Source organism: Uloborus diversus, chromosome 8 (genome assembly GCF_026930045.1).
Source record: "Uloborus diversus isolate 005 chromosome 8, Udiv.v.3.1, whole genome shotgun sequence".
In the NCBI taxonomy this organism is placed as follows: Eukaryota; Metazoa; Arthropoda; class Arachnida; order Araneae; family Uloboridae; genus Uloborus; species Uloborus diversus.
Genome location: NC_072738.1, coordinates 62,093,180 through 62,098,398, shown reverse-complemented (window position 1 = coordinate 62,098,398; position 5,219 = coordinate 62,093,180).

Genomic DNA, 5,219 nt, shown 5'->3' with positions numbered 1-5,219 from the left:
TCATTAAATAAAAATAATTTCCCAAAGTTAATTTGTTTAATATTAGTTAATAAAGTTACTATAGTACGTAAATAGCCGCTTTTTATAGGGCCTTACACAATAAAAATATTTAAGTATTTGTAAAAACTAATGCAGTACTATAGTAATACGGTAATAAAATAATAGTACTAACATTTCGAAATTTTAATCTAACATTGTGTATGTAGTTAATTCTCTATTTTACAGAGATTTTTAAAATTGCTCTAAACACCAATATTAGGGCTGTCTTTAGAAAGGTGCAAATGTTGACCGCCTGACTAGATTACTGAATTTGAAGTCGTTGACGACTTGTCAAATATTCAATTCATCCAAAATATCTCGGTGGTTATGAAAAACAGCCAAGTTGTTCAATCGCTTCTTCTTTTCAGTTAACCTACTTTTTACTGTAATAATTGTTTTAACTCATTACAGAATGTATTTTGCAAAGTAACTATCTCCAAACAAGGAAAATAAAAAATACTAAGACAAATTTGAGTTTAAAAAGCATTAAATAGCTAATAATTTTCTTAAATTATTGGGGGGACTCTGCCCTCTCAAAAATTTTTTTGAGGGGGCTCGGGCCCCCTCAGGCCCCATGGAGTCGGCGCCACTGCCCCTTCCTAATGGTTATGGGAGATATTGAGGACTAGCGACAAGGACTGTAGATGGTGCCATTTGTTAATAGTATAAGATAGCAGAGAGCAGTTGGGAACATTCTTTCTAGTAAGACACTCGGGGAGAGGTGTGGGTGAAATGTGTTATGTGCCAAATGTGGGCACACTTAGATTGTGCCAGGGTTTAAAGAGCCAGTTGTTTCCGATTTCTGCAAAAATATTTTTTTCCCCTGTAATAAATACTTTCCCATTATATATAGTTTTTATACTGTTTTTAAACTATTTTTTTGAAGAGTGCCCATATTTACACCCCATTTTTTCTGTGGCTTTTTTTTAAAAGCTTTTTGTAAATCGATGTTTTTGAAATGAAATCATTGATAATAATCATTGTTTCCCCTTCTCGCATGTAGGAAACTTGTTATAGTTGTTCACGAAAGACAAATCTAGAATTTTTCGAATTGAAAGAAACTTTAAATCAGAAACAAAAGAGGATGACCATATTCACACCCTTTTCCTCCACACTTCTTTTTTCCTGTTCTGTAATTTTCAAAACAAATTTCGAACTTCTTCATTTTGAAAAAGGTAAGTACTTTTTCCCCATTCCCTAACAAAGCGCTTAATTTGCTCATGGGAGCCGAACTCCAGCACTTATTTTTAATTTTATACGAATTTCAACCCCCAAAAAACTTGAAATCGGATAATCGGGTAATTTTCGGGCTGTAGAATGGATAGTGTGAAAATCGGATAATTTTCACACGCCTGCAGTAATTCAGTTCAGTGTAAGTTAATTTCACGGACGGATTTTTATAAAATTTTGACATTTGAGATAAAATTTTTATTTTGTTATTCTAATAGATATTCGTTTTATCTACATCCTACTGTAGTTTTGAACTTCTCTTTTTATGTTTCACTTTTACATATCTATATCCTGTAATGCATTAAAATCTTAACCTATCTTGTATTTGTGTAATTTTTAGTCTATTTTGCGTAGCATATCGGCTTTATTTGCTACACACAATTTTTATATTGTGTCATTCCATCTAAATCTCCATCATTAAATGAGGAGTTCAAAACAACGGATTATACCCAGCTTTATACTACTTTGGCAAAACCAGAAAAAGTTTTACTCACAAGCACTAACTGTTAGAATTTCAAATTTCTCACTGTTTTGGCAGAATAACAAGTGGCTATTGGCAGAAGTCTAGTAATTTTTCCTCAATTTTACCAGACCTAAACTGCCAATTTTATTTTGGAAATGTTCCTTTTTGGTGTAAAACAGTGGACCCTTTATATTTAAAAAAAAAAAAAAAAAAAAACACCCATTTTTTTCCAGAAAACTTTATAAGATTGAAACAAACTATTCATTATTTTTTAATATAAAACTGACTTACTTTAGAAGACCTGGCGAGAAATAAGGGAATGGATATACACCGTTTAGGTGATAAAACCAATGTTTACGCATTTTTTAACAGTAGATATAAACCACTTCGAGAAGAAAAAAATCATGGGTCGATAGGGCTTATATTAGAAATTCTGAAAATGGGGGGAAAAATGCTTTTTTTTTTCTTCCAAAAGTGGATATAATCCGTTTTGAAATTAGTCCTCTAATAAATATATAAAACATCGCTAAATCCTCTCCGTATGCGTCGAACCATGAGAAAAGGACACCAAAAGCTGGACTCCCGTTCCAAGAGGTTTGTTTACACATCGATAGGTGATGACTTTCTCGGAAAAAAAGGGAGAGTACACCTGTCTTCACCTCTAGGGTCCATATCGATGTCGGCGAAAGTCCTTTCCTTTTCGGCTTCGCAATCCATTAAGGTAATTGCTGTGGTGTCCCACCCCCTTCGGGAGAACGATCCATCTTGCTAGGTGGTCTTCGCGAAAAGGAGGAGGGAACAATCAAAGGGGGCGGAGCTCTCGTGTCGCCTGCGGTGCGACTTGCTCTTGCACACAGATATGAAAGTTGAAGTGGATACAATCTTGTATCATTGTAAAACAGCAAGAATAAAAACTCTTTTCTCCTTAGGAAAAGTTCTTTTATTCTTTCAATTCTTCTGACAAATTCCAATGTTTTATATATTGTTCAGGAACGATAAATTTTTGTTCCAAAATAATATGAAAGTGAGGAAGATTCGATCTTTCATTATCATAGACTGAATACTCAGTGTTCATAGGCTTTCTTTTAATCTTTCTATTGACAAATTCTAATTGTTTTAGACATTATCCAGTTTTTTAAATTTATTTTAAAATGATATATATAAAAGTCCAGGAAGACATGATCTCGCATTATTTTCACTGTTAAAAAATTCCGAAACGTTACTGATTATTTCCGTGTAACGTTTCGGAATTTCAATGGTTTTCATCCACTTCCTGAGAAAATCAAGTATCATTGTCGAAAAGTGTCCTGAATTGTTACAAGTTGCACGAATGCAGACTTCTCACTGTTGTGAAAAATATTTATAGCTCCCAGTTTAAAGATTAACTGAGCGCATTTATAAACTGTATCGGCTTCAGTTTGATTACGGCCCGTCCAGATTGATTAAGCTCGCAAAGGGAGCGAATAAGTTCATGGACTGAGTAACTTTGCAAGAAGTACCGGAGAGTGAAATTCTTGATACGTCCTTGCAATTTTGTCTTAGCTTCGACCATGATTCTAGTACTGATTATGGAACTTTCTTGGTGAATCAAGAAATTGCCAAGATGTAATATTAAACCTACCCAAGTTTACTGAAATTATACCTACCTACCTAAGTTCACTTAAAAGTTCCCGAGACACGCTGGAAGATTTCTGTATTTTTCAGAGGGTTTCCAGGATAATCTCATGAAGGTGCCCATTATTTTCCAGGAACGTTTCTGAACCATTTTTACAGTGTTGCAATACAAACTCTCTTTCCTCTTTGTACAGATAAGATTTTTTCTTTCAAACCTTTTCCCAAATTACAATATTTTCAGACATTGAGTTTTTTAATTGTGTTTCAAAATAGGGAAGTTTAGGAAGATACAATCTCATAGTTTAACAGAATGAAAACTTTCATCCATCTCTCTTTGTAAGGATAAGTTTTCTTTTAAATCTATTGACAGCTTCCTATATTTTTAGACAGTTTTCAGTATTTCCAATATGTGTTTCAAAGTGAAATGGAAGAGTTGAGGAAAGGCACGAACTCACATTGTTACAGAAAGAAAAACTCACTCAATAGGGATACGTTTTCTTCTTTCAAATCTTTTGACAAACTTCAAAATTTTCAGACATAATTCTGTGTTTTAAATTTACGTTTCAAGATGATGTGAAAGTTTAGGGTATACAATCTTGCATTATCATAAAAAGAAGATTCTCTTTTTGGGTGGAAGGATCTTTTCTTTCAAATCTTTTGACAAATTCCAATATTTAACGTTTTTAATTTTCAAAATTATTTAAAAATTTATTAAGGTCACGCATTACCGTAGAATGAAAACTCCTTTTCCTTCGCTTTATGTGGATGGTTTTCTTCTTTCAGATCGTATGGCAAAATACAATATTTTTAGTTATTGTTCAGTGTTTTGATTTTGTTTTTTAAATTGATATAAAATTTAGGAAGTTAGAATCTCCCACAGTATTGGAATGAAAATTCTCTCTCTTCCTCCTTTTGTGTGGATAAGGTTTTCTTTCAAATATTTTGAAAAATTCCAGCATTTTTAGTAATTGTTCAGCGTTTTAAAATGAAGTTTTGAAGTATGAAAGTTTTGAAAGATACTATCTTGGGTGTGTGTGTAATATTGTAGAATGAGGAATGAAAACCGTAGAGGGGCGCTCTCTCTCTCTTTGTGGGTTTTCGTCTTTCTGTTGAAAAATTCCAACAATTTCCACAGTGTTCATTGTTTTAAAGTTGGGTAAAATTAATGTTTGATTCTCTTCTTTCGATTAGCTTTTCCGCTGTTTAAAATTTGTGTTCCAAAAATGAGATGAAAGTTTTACATAGATAGCACTTTAGACATCTAGTAAATAAACGCATCTATTTCACAATAATGCAATGCATTATTGTGAAATATTTTCCAATGAAATATATTCCAATATTTTCTGACTTTGTCCTTGAATTCGAATTTTGAAACTTTATGAAGTTTTGGAAAGATACGGTCTACACGGAATGAAAACCCTCTCATTTGGGTGGATAAGCTTTCTTTCCTCCAATTTGAGAAAATTTTAGCAGTTTTAGATCTAGTTCAAGTACAGTAGTTTAAATTGGTGTTTCAAAATATTATGAAAAATTGGAGAAGATACTATCTCACGCTAATATTAGGTAAAAACCCTGGTTTCTATCATATCTTTCGAAAATTTTCCAATATTTTCAGACTTATTTCAGCGCAGTGGTTGGAAGAACTACATTTTTCTTCTTTTTTTATAGCGAACTACAACAACTACTACTTTTTTTTTTAAATGTAGTGAATACAAACTACTTTTGAAATGTAATCGCTACTTCGATACTTTTAAGAAAATTAATAAATAAAAAGCATACACACACCGCTTGAGGACAGAACAAAAAAATTCGAAAAGTTGCTCAGATTAATAAATTAGATCATTTGAATCTGGAATATTATTTAGAATTGCCA